Here is a 16,005-nt window from a genome sequence, read left to right as displayed (position 1 = left end):
ACCTTCTTCGAGGATGCCGGAGCCGAGCGCAAAGAAGCTTGTGAAAGCTGCTGACGCCGCGGGAGCGCCCGTTTGACACCACTGCGATGAAAAAACTTGTGTCGCTCCTGCCAAGAGCGAGGTACGTTGCTGAGCTCGTACCGCGGTCTCACGTTAACGTTGACATGAACGGCGGGTGCTGAGAGCTGCGTGCGCGCTTTCATGCCGCGGGAGCGCGTATCGGCACCGCTGACAGTGAATGAAAAACAACCTTAAAAAGGCTCATTCGTGATGAGTGTGTGTGATGGAGCCGCTTGTCAGATAAACCATGCTGACAGCCTGGCTAAAGTACACTTCATCATAAATGATGTTATTTCACATTGTGTCATCAACACATCTCCAGCAACCAGACACCTGGTTACCTTGCCTTGAACTCTGTTTGTTGTCTTGGAGGGCCCCCTGTTGGCGAAGTCCGGGAAAAAAAATGAACTTCCGGATGCCGGGGACGTCTGACGGGAGGAGCTGGCGTAGCAGAGTTGGGTAGGCGTTGTGCAGCCGTGGAGCATCTTGAAATGATCTCTCGCTGATGAAAAGAGGATCTCCAACAAAAACTCCTGCAGCTCTCCTGAGAGGAGGGTGGAGTGACGAGCCAGGAGAACCTCTGGGACCTCGTTCTCTAGCTGCGATGCGGAGCGGCAGACAGCAAAAGAGGCGCACCGGTTGAGGATGACGTCAGCTGCCCTGTAGACGGAGCGTACTGCAGGGGCCGGCAGCGTCGTTAGCAAGCAGCCGCTACGAGAGCGGAGCGAACCGAAGGACAGAGGGCCACTCTCTTCCCGCCTCTGAACGTGTACGCCAACAGCGTAACGTGTTGTTCGCTGCGGCCGTGTGGAACACATGCCGTGAGCTCAGTTGGAGAGCGGTGTCACCGTCTCGGTTATGCTAACCGGAGGCACGGGACGCTGGTCCACCTCAACATCTTGCTCCAATGAAGCCTCCATCAGGCTCGGCTCCAGGGGGCACGGAGGGACTTACTGCTCAGTGAACCCCTGCTCTGGAGATGGGTGCGGACTGTGGAGACCGGCTCCCCCGATCTACCAGGAAAGAACCGTTTGTGGCCTCGCCCGTAGGACGTCCTGTTGGAACACGAGGCTATATGGATCAAGACGGTGAGCCGGAATGGAACCCAGTAAACAACCTTCCCGCCAGATCATCCGAACTGGCGGGAAAGGCGTGGGACGTAGAAAAGGGGTCCCCTCATGTCAGCCGCCTCCTGGGTTACGCCAGGCAACCCTTGAGGGCGCAGTCGGCCGGGAGCGGTGTGATCGCCGATGCGAAACGAGGTGGGATGGGGTGAGCATTCACTCAGCCCCCCTCCACCGACACTACGCTCTCCAGGAGGGAATGAGCAGCGGGGGGCTGCAGCTGAGCGCCGCCTGGCCCGGAGGAACCATCTGATTCACTCCGAGGGTCGGCGATGAGGAAAATAACAAGATGGCGTTGTCCAGGGTGTAGTGACCTGTCACTGAGAAATATTCCTCGGCGCTTACCTTGAAATAAGACTGCTCGTCAGCTTCTCCTCGAGGAGGAGAACTCACCGGACGACCGGAGGTCGACTGCCGGGCCAAGCATTCTTAACAAAGGTTGGTCATCTACACAACTTTCCTTCTTCGTTCTTCTGACAGTGCCATTAGCTCGCTGAAGAAAAAATGGGAGCCGATTTCCTGCTCTTAACGTAATTTATACGGACCGGGTGGGGCCCATACAGCAGGTGGGCGTGGACTAAGTTTTTTCAGTGCAAATGCTCCGCATACCGGGATAAACCCACTAAGCGACAGCCTTAAAGGGCGAAGCTTATACGAAATTGAACTTAAGGTATCTTTCACCTGGTACTATACTTTCCCAACAACTTTAACTATCATCTTTTTAAAACATATAAATTATTTTAGAAATTTTTATGGCGATAAAGACAATTCCATAATCCTGTTCCCTGAATTACAACACAGCTCCTTCAGACTAGTTCTAAATGGAGGTTTTACAAACATTTACATTCCCTTAAGTTATATTGACTCTCTTTTTTTAATATTTATTTATTTAAAAAATTTTAATTGAATATTTGGGGCAAATATTTTTATGAGCTTCATGCATGACTTGTAAAATACTATATTCAACCAAATCATAACATTTTAATAATTTAAATTGATGAAATAATATATTTGTTGGGTGACCATAGCGCTTCATAATACTAATAATTCTTATAGCTCTTTTTTGTAAAAATAAAAATAGGATTTGTAATTGTTTTACATGCTTTTCCCCAAACTTCATTACAATAGCTTAAATATGGAACGATCATTACATTATACAATATATACTAAGCTTGTCATTCAAAAACTCTTACTTTATACAGTAATGCAATTGATTGTTATTTTTATTTTTAAGTATTTTACATGAGATTTCCATGTCAGCTTCTCATCAATAACAAGACCCAAAAATTTTATTTCATTAACAACGAATTTCAATGCTGTCAATTTTAAAGTTGTTTAAAGTCAAAACTATTATTATTGACAAAGTTGAGAATTTTGTGTTTATTTGTCAGTGATTTCAATTTTTTTGAAGGCTAAATACAAATAAAAGGTGAACATTAATTTATTTGTATAGTTTGTAGTTTTTCTGAGGCTTTTATATTGTTTATATCGATATCGAATTATATTGTTAGACTGAAATTAAGAAATATATCATGATAAAAGTTTTGGCCATATCGTCTAGCCCTACTTGAACACCACTTATGCACAGTTTTCAACAAAAAAAAAAAAAAAAAAAACGATTAAACTGACAACTCTGATTTTACTTCAGACACAACATTACTGTGGTTAGCCAGTAGAAGACAGATCTAGGCTAAATTTCCATCGTTTCTACCGTGTACCGTTTATATCACGCATTCCTACTGACCGGTAAACAGAGCTTTGACTTACAGCTCAGCTCCTTGTTCACCACAACAAACCAGCACAGAGTCTGCAATACTGCAGACACTGCACCAATCTGTTGGTCTGTCTCATGCTCCATTCTTCCCTCATTCATGAACAAAACCTTGACATACTTGAACTCTTCCACTTGAGGTAGAATTTCACTCTCAAACTGAAGAGAACAATCCACCTTTTTCCGACTGAGGACCATGGAATCAAATTTGAAGGTACTGATTCTCATCCCAGCTGCTTCACACTTGGCTGCAAACTGCTTCAGTAAGAGCTGAAGATCATGGCACAATGACGCCAACAGGACCACATCATCTGCAAATACCAGAGAAGGAATCCTGAGGCCACCAAACCGGAATCCCTCTGCCCCCTGGCTGACTGAGAAATTCTGTCCATAAAATTTATGAACAAAATCAGCAACAAAGGGCAGCCATGGCGGATTCTAACGTCCACCCTAAAGGGGTCCAACTTACTAGAGGCAATGTGGACCAAACTCTCGCACCGCTTGTATAAGGACCGAACAGCCTGTAGCAACAGGCCCCGAATCCCATACTAACGGAACACCTCCCACAGTGTACCTCAAGGAACACAGTCAAAAGCCTTCTCCAAGTCCACAAAACACATGTAGACCAGATAAGCAAACTCTCATGACTCCTTGAGGATCCTAGTTAGGGTAAAGGGCTGATCCAATGTTCCATGGCCAGGACGAAAACTGCATTGTTCCTCCTGGATCTGAGGTTCAACTAATGAACGGACTCCCTTCTTCTGAACCCCTGAACAGACCTTACCAGGGAGACTAAGGAGAGTAATACCCCTATCTATTTATTTATTATTAACTTATAATATAAATAAATATAATTTATTATATAACAATATAATACATTAATACTACAATTGCAGCACACACCCCCAGCTCTCCATTTTGAAGAGGGGAACCACCATCCTAGTCTGTAAATCCAGTGGCACTGCCCCTAGGGCTGGGTGCCTATCTAAAAAATTTGCTATCGGTACAGGTATCTTCATTTCGGTGTCGGTTCCTGAACGATACTTTTTTCGGTACCGATTTTATAATTAATATCAATTCTAACAAGAAGAAAATTATGTTACACATTACAGTACAAATCTTGAGTTGTTGTGTTTTTTTTGTTTTTTTTTACTTTAATAGTTTTCTTACATAAAAAACAAACAAATAATTTTCAGGTCAAAAGAACAGTTGCAAACAAGTGACATGTCAGTGTCTAATGCTCACTGCTACATACCGAGGACCTTTTCACATAGCAGTTTTTCTTCAGAAAAATCAACATGTCTGCTTTCTCTGGACACAAACAAGCCTAATCCTGGCTGATGGTGTCTCCAGCAATAGAACATGTTCACTCTGAGGGTGTGGATGATGTTTGCACACACAGATACCTGGTTGCCAAGTTTGATAGCACTGGCATAGTGTTTCTCACATAATGATGGACGATTTCTTTTCACAAAGATGGCCTCCTTTACTCCTCTCTCAAACCATCGTTTCTCTCTGTCCAGGATGTGAACATCTTCATCCCTGAAAGAGTGACCGCTGGCCTGGAGATGAGTGTAGACCGCAGAATCCTAGCCTGATGATGTTGATCTTCTGTGCTGGGCCATTCTTTTGGCCAGAGGCTGTTTAGTTTCCCCGATGTAAGACTGATCACAGCCCTCCTGACACTGAACAGCATACACAATATTACTCTATGTGTGGTCATCTTTGACGTCTTCTAATTTTTTCTCAACATTCCCTTCTTTACTGCATATCGTTTTATTAAAACGAAGCTACACAATAATATCTTAAAGTTAGCGTTACATGGATAGTTAACTCACCGCACAATGCACGTATTAAGCAGCAGCTACAAAGCTGCAGTAACGCTAACAAACGTAAACTTACCAGCTGAAATCCCAGACACAGAGCCGTCCTGGGACTTCTCGGATGAAGAGGAGTCCAGCCACGGGCTGACAAATACTGTGAGGAGGATGGCTGTGGTCCACTTTTCTTGTAGACAAACACGGAGCAACTTTCCGCTCATAAATTGAAGCGGTTCGATGACACATGCACTGCATTAGTTCACACAACACAGATACACGTGAACTTCGTCTGTGGGCATAACCAGTGCCATAGAGATATGGCAATATAACAGCTCATGGCTCTGGACGTAACCACGTATGTCTGTTTGCCAGGGTTTTATCTGCCTGCATGCTGAAACCATGTGTCACATTATAGCCAATCACTGAAACTTGACACCAAAAGAAGAGGCATGTTTTGATCCATACATCGACTGAAGCAGTTCGGTTGGTACCATAAAAGAACCGAAGTTCGGTACTCAGCCCTAACTGCCCCCAATGTCCTCGTGATGTTGCAAAGTTGTGTCAACAAAGACAGCTCCACAACATTTAGAGCCTTAAGGAAATCAGGGCGAATCTCATCAATTCCCGTAGCCCTGTCGCCACAGCTTTTTCACTACCTCGGCAATCTCAGCCATGGTTATGGACAGACCAACCCTGAAGTCCCTTGACTTAGATTCTTCCATGGAAGATGTGCCGGTGGAATTGAGAAGATCCGAGAAGTATTCCTTCTACTTCCCGATGACATCAGTGGTTAAGTCGCCTTGGAGCTGACCGAGAGTCTCTACACAAGGCCTCAAGGAACTTCTCCCACATTCAAGCTTTTGCTTCAGCAACAGCCTTGGCTGTGGACCACATGGCCCTCTAGTATTCCTCAGCTGCCTCCAGAGTCCCATCGGCCAACAAGGTCCAATAGGACTCCCACTTCAGCATGACAGCCTCCCTAACCCAGGGTGTCCACCACGAGAAGCACTGACAATCTGGTGGCCATAGCTCAAGGCAGCTACTTCAACAATTGAACTTCCATTTCATGATATCACAGCTACTTCAACAATTGAACTTCCATTTCATGATATCACACACACACACACACAAACACACATACATAAAATAAACACACACACACATAAAATAAACAAACATTTAAAAAGGACATCCTGATACATGCTCAATAATCCAGGTAGAAGAATCCATCCAGAGGACCTGATTTAACCTAGTTAGATTTCAAAAGGACACTCCACCAATTTTGTTTTCAAAATTTACTTAACTGCCAAACTAAGTGACAAGTACTTGGCCCATTAAAACTGTTCAAAAATTTTCTTTTTTTTTTCTTTTTTCTTAAGCACCAACAACTATAACTTGCTGGAGTATCCTTTTAAAGACAGAAACCCAAAGTTGCAGTCATATTTAAAAGAAATGGATAAATGTTTCCAAGCTCGCAACAAAGTCCTGCTACAACGCTAAAGAAACTCAATTATGTTATATTACAAAAACTATTTTTTCTATAAAGCATTTGATGCAAATGTAGACATTTTAAAAGATTAGTGTTGACACTGACTTACACAAAATATTAATATAGTAAAAAAAATAAAAAAATAAAAATTCACATCAACAGTTTTACCAATGCAAACATAGTGTACATAGTGCTCAACCCAACAGGACCATCATTTCCAAAAACACTTATCACAAATATTTTTTAACTGTCTTGTAAGTTAAACGGCTATTAGCTACAGCATTAAACCACTGCCCGGTCAAAGGATTAACACTAATAATTTGTTAATACTGCAATGTATTGTTTTGAGACCTCAAGTCTTAGTATTATTGTGGACATTACTTTGATAAGTAAGCACTGGGGATTTTTTTAAATTTCCAGACATAATGTGTGCGGCCTACAATACATTGTTGCAAGCCACATACACAAAAAATGACCTGATTTTTTTTTTTATCTGGCTGTGCAAAACACAACTGCACAGCTTACCACCTAAACCAATGTCTAAGAGTAAATCCAAGACATCCCTTCAAGAAACAACATTCTTCAGCATTCTCAAGTCAAAGTGGAAACACAAAATTCCAAGGGAGAGATCAATACATAGTTTGCATGTGATGTAACACATCTGGGCATTTGTCACGAACCACAATTTTAGTAGGCACGTAATAGCTCCAGTCATGGTGAAGTAAGTTTGACCATCAAGGAGTTTTTTTTTCTCTTTTTAAAGATACATCACAATAGTTGTTTCATGTTGGGTTAATGGATATTCCAACCAGGCACACTGTTCTGCAAAGCACAAATTTCACTATACTCCAAAAATCAGGAAGTGCAAAGGACCACAAACGAGTTTAGTGCAGAACTTCAGCAAGTCTGGCTTAGACACATCAACCACAAATATCAGCCTTGGAAGACAGCTAGAATCTACTCAGATAACCTTTATAGAATAGAATAGACCTTTGTCATTGCAACTCAATAATCCAGGTAAAAAAATCCAAAAAAGTTCAATCTGGTCCTCTGGACATTCAAAAAACAAGAAAACAAAAAAAAACAAAAAAAAAAGTTCACACACCAATATTTCATTGGACCGCCTTTAGCTTTGATTATGGCATGCATTTGTAGTAATATGGCCTTTTGTGTTAAGAGCAGAACAGTGAGCAGACGCAACACAGTGGCTGAGACACAACCACAGGTGCAACGGCAGTTGCGCGCAGCAACCGCCGAGGGGTGGGAGGTGCGGCAGCCAAGGTAGAGCAATGTCCGGGTGCGCAACAATTGCCGAGGGGCAACAGTCGAGGACAAGCCAGGCAGCAGGTTTGCAAAAACTGAAGGCACAGTGATAAAGAGCAGACAAGCGGGGGTAAGGACGCAAACAAGAAACTAGCTAAGCTGGTCGGGCACGGTGGATCGTGCCTGGTTGGAGGGTGCAGTCATCTGGATCTGGTGTCGAGGGCGGAACACCAGACTCGGATAGGTACGAGCGCCGGGGAGGTCAAGGCCGTGGAGGGACGCCAGACTCCAGAAGGAGTGCTGGGAGATCACTGAAGGTCAAGACTCGAGACTGCCTGGGAGCACCGTGCGAGAGGGCCACGCCCCTTTCAGCTATGACTCTGCTTCTTTTTCCCTCAGACTGTTATGGACCATGATGCCTTTTAATCCTTTTTAAACAACAGAATTTGGACGGTTTTTAATATATGGACTGCTGCAGCACTTCCCATCTGTTGTAATAAATCACTATAAACATCTGTCTGTTTTATGAAACACTGCTCACCCCTGCAATAAGTGACCGGTGTTTCCCCTAGTTAGCTTGCCATGGCGGGGTGCTCGTCTCATCCATGTTTTTTGCTGATGGGGGGGGGACGGAGACATGTCTGAGCGCAGCTTGTACTAAAAGTTTTTGAGCGGGGGCGTTCAACATGAGGGAAGAGGCAATGTGAGTGCTGCCTTGGGCTTTTTAGCTAGAGAGCCTGTATTTTGCACCGCTACCTTAGTGATATGTCAGTGCCGGGTGAGAGGGGCAAGTTCAGTTTGGAAGGCGGGGTGCTCAGTTTTGTTGGTGGGGTGGGGCACCTCGCCTGTATAATGGTAGGGGAAACACTGGTTACCTAATTTTATGGTGGCGTTGCTGATTAGTCCAATTTTCTTGTCTGACTAAAATACAAATAGCACCACTCAGCAGCCGACACATTCGCTGTGGCATTGTTTTGATAAGCTTTGGCAATGTCACAAGATCCATTTCCATCCAGTGTTGCATATATTTTTCACCAAGATCTTGCATTGATGATGGCAGATTCAATTCAATTCAAAAATACTTTATTAATCCCAAAGGGAAATTATTTGTTGTTGTAACTGGTTATCCTCGTTTCATTAAGAGATGTTATAGATGCCAATGGCTGTAGGCAGGAAGGATCTCTTGTAAAGGTCCATCCTACAGTGGATCCTAAGAAAATGGACGCAGACGTCGTCCGACCCGCCCATCCAGAGTCCCAGATTCGGCTGGCCTCTTGGTTCCCCTGGGCTGCAGGAGCGCCCGAACACTGGGGACAACTCCTCCCAGAGCGATGGCCACTCCTCCCAGCAGTCTGCTGAGCTCTTCGTCACTGCGGACTGTCAACTGTAGGTGCAGAGGGACAATCTTGTCCTTCCTCTGTCATTAGCCGTGTTTCCTGCTAGTTCCAAAATCTCAGTGGTCAGGCACTCGAGCACAGCTGGCAGGTAGATGAGAATGCATCCACAGAACACCCTTTCAACTCATTTGAGGTTTGGGACTGTAGTTGAGATATTATTTGAGCTTTTGAGATGTTAATCAGCTGCTGTTGGTTGTAGAAAACAGCCTTGTTGCAATGGTTATGCATCATAACAAATGTCCAAAACTAAAAAAAAAGTTTCAGTAAAAATCTTTCCAGCTGCACAACATCCGATACCAGAGGAAAGAATCATCCAAAAAATGTGATTTACATCCAGAAAAACAGGAGTTAAAGTTTCCAAAAGCAAAATCTCAGAATGAACGTAACAGAGCTGCTCCAACATGCACCCTCCTTGAGCGGCGCAATTCTAAAACCATTCTGACCACTGCGCAAAGATCTGGACTCTGCGGTGGCCAATCCATGTGTGAAAATTATGTCTCATGCTCCCAGAACCACTCTTTCACAATTCGCACCCGATGAATCCTGGCATTGTCATCTTGGAATATGCCCGTGCCATCAGGGAAGAAAAAATCCATTGATGTAATAACCTGGTCATTCAGTATATTCAGGTAGTCAGCTGACCTCATTCTTCGAGCACATACTGTTACTGAACCTAGACCTGACCAACTGCAGCAACCACAGATCATAGCACTGCCCCCACAGGCTTGTACAGTAGGCACTAGGCATGATGGGTGTATCACTTCACCTGCCTCTCTTCTTACCCTGATGCGCCCATCACTCTAGAACAGGGTAAATCTGGACTCATCAGACCACATGACCATCTTCCATTGCTCCAGAGTCCAATCTTTATGCTCCCTAGCAAATTGATTAGTGGTTTTCTTAAGGTTACACAGCTGTTCAGTCCCCGTCCCTTAACATTGTGCTTGTGGCTATGCTATTACTTTCACTATTAAACATAGCCCTGAGTGCTACTGTTGTTTTTCTTCGATTTGATTTCATCAGACATTTAAGTGATAGCCGATCACGATCATTTAGGGGTTTTTCCGGTCACATTTTTTCCTCGAAGACGATGGGTCCCCACTATCCTTTCAGTTTTTAATAATGCGTTGGACAGTTCTTAACCCAATTTTAGTAGTTCCTGCAATCTTCTTAGATGTTTTCTCCAATTGATGCTAAAATTAACGAGAGTTGGAATAACAGCTAATGAATTAAAAACTATTTTAAAAATCTGTTCATGTCTTGATTGATCTGTACCTTTTTTCTGAGGGTAACCGTTCAAACAGATCATGTCATGGGTGAGAAGTGCCCTTTAAGACATTTTGGGCTTTCTCTACTCAAAGGGAATAGTGTAGATATTCTAGTGTGAGAAGAGAGCAGCCTAAAATCTTCTGTACTGTGTTGAGAAAGCATTCCAGAGAGTTATCAAGAGTCACTGTGCAGCTAAGATACCACAGTGAAGCAGTATGTTAAGATGCTCTCTATGGAGCATTGGTAGACAGACACCAGCTGTCTGAGTGATGTTGTTCACTCTCAGGAAGTACAATCGTTGCTGGGCCTTTATCAGCATTCGGTGTTGTTCACGCTCCAGGTCAGATTCCCCTAAATATGATCTCCCAGGAAACAGTATTCCAGTACTTTCTCCATACCATATAACCAGGGGTGGGACCACCATTTTCTTTTTCCTGAAGTTGATAATCAGCTCCTTAGTCTTTGAGGAGTAGATTGTTCCCTTGCACCAAGCAGTCAGTTGTTACACCTAGCCCCTGTAGGGAGACTCATTCCACCCATCGATGAGCCCCACCAATCTGGTGTTGTTCGCAAATTTGACTAGTGTTGCTGAGCATGTAAATATCTGACTGCAGAGCTAGATTTAGGATCTGGTAGGATGTAAACAGCAGTTAGCATGACCGCAGTAAACTCTCTTAGAAGGTAGATGGGCTGGCATCCAAAGGTCACAAACTCCTGGTCTGGAGAGCAGTGTCTATGTACAGTCATTGCATCAGTACATCAGTTGTTATTCACATAGACACAAATCCTTCTGCCCAGAGTACATTGTCCTGTCATGCCACTCTACATTGTAGCTTGCTAACAGAGTCCACGATTAGGGGATGGAGCCAGGTTTCCGTTATCACCAGAACGTAGAAATCTGTTAGTTGCTAGCTGTAGTCGTAGTTTGTCCATCTTATTGGTGAGGGATCTTGCTTTAACAAGAAAAAAGGCTGGGAAGCAGTAGTTTATGCGGCTGCCTCCAAAACGATTGATCTAAAACTGTTATATCATTGATTGTATGCATCCATGGATTTCAGGCCGCAAAGCTCATCGTGTTCAATAAATAATCAAGTATATCATAAAATATTGGAGGCAGCTTGTTTGCGATGTCCGACGTTCTTTCTCTACCTCATACAAATCAATCCCGACAGTAGCAATTTTCTGCACGCATCTTTCTCTTGCACATTGCTCAAGAGTATCAATATACTTTATTTTGGTTTATCTAAATGCCGTCTTTCATCATTGTTTTCTAGCGCTTGCCTACTATAATGGCAGCAAAGTGGCATTTCCACTTTTAGTTGATTCTAGGCAGTTGGTTTTAATGTTGTGGCTGGTTGGTGTACACACACATCACGACTAGTGACTTAATTTGATTAGTTCTGTTCCATATACATTTGGAAAATGTCAGACTTTGTAAATAAAAGCTGAGACGTGGGAAATTAGTTGTTTTACAGGAAGACAACATATTTTGTACAAAGAGCACAAATTTTGTTCAAATAGAAAATGATGGTCCTGCATATTAAATGTAAACATGTTCCATATCATGTTCACACAAACAAAAACTATGGACACAAGAATGATGAGCAAATTGAACCATCCAGGTTGACAAAGAAGACAATTGCAACTCAAAAAACAAAAATAAAAATCACATAGGAACAATGTGATGGAGAAAAAAAAAATGACTGGTGATCAGGAGTTCTTCGGTTTCAAGGTATACCTTGACTGAACAACTAATACGTTTATAAAACCAGGTTAAAAAAAACAAACAAACACTGAAATAAGCCACTTAACAGCTGCTTCTCTGAAGAGTTCATGCTTTTTAAAAGGGTAAAATAAAAATAAACATGCAACACTAAGCTCCAACCGTTACGTACAAGCACAACTCTAGCTTTACTGGAGACGATTCCAGGCATCAATGTCGAAAAAGGGTAATGTGTTATGATTAGAAGAATGGCATAGCACTGGTTTCTGAGAACTGATACATGCAATGTTGTCTGTCGGCTACATCAGATTGTGTACTTTGTTTCCAATTACCTCTCTAGGCAACCTTATATGTAAATATAATAATTAATCACAGGAAGGTTTCCCCCTTCTTCATTTTTTTTTCATTAAATCACAGTCATGTGGTCTAAAACAAAAATATCCGTAATTTCCTTTGCAAGGGCATTTTGTTGACTTCATTTAATATAAAAGAAATTTGAAATCAGAAAAAAAAAACAGTAGAACAACAACACATTCTAAAATGAGAAATGTTTTCATCAGAGAGGTGATCCTTTTATATAGACGAATATGATCCCAGGCAGTCAGTTGGAGCAGCCAGTCAACATTTAGTATGTCAGACGTCCACAGCCACTCCAGACTGGTGATGGGTTTGTAGCTTGTAGTGCTTGCCATCCACCGTGGCTTCGACCAGACTTTTCACATGCTTCAGACGTTCGCCTGAGAAAAATTTTTGCACCGTCGGCACGGCTGTCAGCTGTGGCTCCACAGATGAAACCCCTCCACTTTCATAAAAACAGTGCTTGTTTTTTTTTTTTTTTTTTTTTTAAAAGGCTCCCATATACTAGAGCATACCTTGTGTACTCTATGAGCTGCGCAGACACTGCACAGACGGTTGAGACTTCATACTCGAGCATACACCCTGATGGGATGCAGACCAGCTCCACAGGCAAGGGGCGTTTACCTTCGGGACAATTTGAGGTCGCAGATTGGTCATTTGCTGACATGCCTACTGGAATGATTGACAGGTCGCAGCCCAGGAGCAGCGGTGTTCTGCGTTTGTGTTAATAAAAAGTTCTACATAAAAAATAATAATAAAAAAAAGGAGCGTTGGCCCTGCAGCCCACACATCAGACCAGCCCAACAGGAATTCTCCAGACTCTCCTGCAGCCACACTGGGCCTGATCTTAATTCTCTCGTGGCAAATTTCTTAATTTCTCGCAATTTCAGTCATGATGTCAACGGACGAGGAGGAAGAGATTGCTTGAATCTTGGCATAAAAACAAAAGAAAAGGCCATTAAACCAGATCAGGGATGAAAAAGGGGAATTTAATACATTGGTGTCGCATGCAAAACAGTCCGTTGCCGTTCAGTTTATTGTGCGACACGCAGAGATATACAATATTGTTTGAAATTTGACAATAATTAGTAATTATTGTCAAATTTTAGAAGAAATGTTGGTTAATTTTTGTGTATAGTACCTTTTTTGACCACTGGATGGCAGTATAAGACTGAACCAAAGAGTGGATAGTGAGGGAGCTAGCAGAGTCTCTTTAAGAAAAATGGGAGGGAGGCCCCTTGCCATGACATGGGCTGTCTCTCATTCCAATTGTTCGTTCTCAAAATGGTGGATGCTCAGTGCGGCTTGAACTCTTTAGCATAGCATTTGTCACACAAAGCTTACACAAAGCTTAAAAAAATTAAAAAAAAAAAAAAAGCTCTCAGCTTCTTTTTGCAGAGAAAAACAACTTTAGACAAAGGCACAGGTTTCAACCATGAATTTTGGAGCTTTGACAAGACAAGCGGTCCTGAAAGAATGGGCCTTCTGTCTGAGCATTCAAAGAAAAGTGGACTTCAACAAACCAGTATTCGCCCTAAGGGCCCCTGCAAAGGCAAGCAACACTGTATCCTCAAACATTTCCATTTTATAGTTGTGCTGTTAGTTTATTGTTGAACTGTGTGTCCTTATTTTAAAAAGCAAAGATTAAAAAAAAAAAAAAAAACTTTTCTAAGCTGGTGTTAAAGCGGTTTATTTTGATAAAAGTATAAAATAAACAGTCGATGCTGGTGATATTTAGATGTCATATTTCTGATTTGGAGCGCATTAGTTTTATGTCATGCATCCAAGTGCTATCAAAAATTAAAAAAAAAAAAAAAAAAAAAAAAAAAAAAAAAAAAAAAGGTATTTTACGAGATGAAGCACAACAAAAATGACACACAGCCCCTTAAAAATCACACTCAATTAAATAAACCGTGCGACTGGTTTTCTTCGTTACACAACGTTTCCTGTGCCCCACCCAAGAGAGCTGACAGAAACGTTGTTTTAGGGAACTTGGCATGAAACCATGTCTTCTTTCGCTCGTGACTTAAAACACGAACATTTTCCTCCAGATTAGAGTAACTAAATTCAATTTATTGCGTCACTTCTTGGAGCTAGCTAAAAAGCGCGTTGTTGTGCAACAGCAACGCTTCGCCGATCATTGACTCGTGCAATTTATTGGTTTCATGGCAAGTTGTCAAAAGCTAAACTCCACATGGCTGAGAGGACCGAGTGCTTCCGCCACATTTAAAAAAAAAAAAAAAACCTGTAAAATGACTTTTTTTTTTTAATTGTTTATTGTTGCTGTTGTCCATTGTCATCTTTCTTTGTTGAAATCAGGTCTCTCTTGTAAATGAGTCCTCGAGGCTCAATGGGATTTACCTGTCTAAATAAAGGTTGATTGAACATGCAGCACAAGCCGAAGGAAGAAGTCACTCACCTGACAATAAAGGCTGCACCGCATGGCGACCGTTTTCACAGAAGGTTCCTGTTAGCTCCTCAATTACAGCAAACCGTTTTTCCATCCGCTCAGCTTCCCTTGAAATCGCTCTCTCCGCTTGCACTCCTCAAGTACCGTTTAAGTACTCTCAGCCCTCCTAAATCCTCCTCCCTCCCGCGCTCAATGCTTCTGACTCCTCCTCCCTTAAGACCGGCCACTAACTGCTGTAGGCGAGCAATTTATCATCCATCTTGGAAGGTGCTACACTGTACCGTTTGCAGTACGTGCATGTGAAATCAACATATTATTAACTCCTTGTGCGTGCTGTATGGTGTAAACTGGACTTACTACTACTACATCAAAACTGACCCGTTTTTAGAGCCTGACTAAAGTTGGTCCCACTTCCAACCGAGTTCGGTGTTCAGTGAGTCAGACGGACGGACGGGACCGTCCAAAAAATTCTTTAGTCTAGGACCGGCCGCTCCCATCCCACCGGTCACTCCGAGCGCAGCCTGCCGGCCAGGTGGCCCCTCGAGCGGAGGAGTCGTTGTCCGAAGGTTCGGTGTTTTTTTTCTCTCGAGACCCCAACCGAATATTTCATCCGGATCTTTGTGGTTCTACTTGGTTCCGACAAGGATCGCTGTGTAGTACAGTGGCGGCTTCAACATTTTTGCCGCAGGAGGGCGCTATATACATATATCTATATAACTATATATCTATATCTATATCTATATATATCTATATAATGTGTAATCAAAAAAAAAGTGATTTACCAATGATCAGCATGTACTCGACTAATGATTTATAAGAATTGTGTAACCAATTGTATGATTGTATGATTTACTTGTTATTGAAAAGTGTTGGAATGAAGCAGCAGATCCAGACCTGATGTACCATAACAAGTCTAAACATGTCTTAAATAGAAGGGAAGAGAACAAAAGGTCATGAGGTTCATCTCGACTCATCTCGTGGTGACGCACTTCTGAGCAAAAACAGGAAACATATGTGAAAAACAAGTTCTGGAAAGTACCCAAACAGAGCAAAAACAACTTTGTGGAAAGTACCCAAAAAGCCTAAGTTTTTTATTGTTTGTTTGTTTTACAATTGAAAAACAGTTTGTTATCGACTGTTGTCATCACTCTTTGTTACTGTCACAGGTTTATACAGGTTGGCTTCATGGAGCCACAAGGACTCATTTACAAGAGACCTGCTCCAGACAGAACAGTAAACAATGGCAATGATAAACTACAGTAAAAATGATAGAGATGATATGTATGTATATATATATATATATATATATATATATATATATA

The sequence above is a fragment of the Nematolebias whitei genome, chromosome 19, assembly GCF_014905685.2.
Source record: "Nematolebias whitei isolate Nwh7 chromosome 19, NemWhi1, whole genome shotgun sequence".
Taxonomy (NCBI): Eukaryota; Metazoa; Chordata; class Actinopteri; order Cyprinodontiformes; family Rivulidae; genus Nematolebias; species Nematolebias whitei.
The sequence above is the reverse complement of the archived record's forward strand: the minus strand, read 5'-3'. Positions refer to the sequence as shown.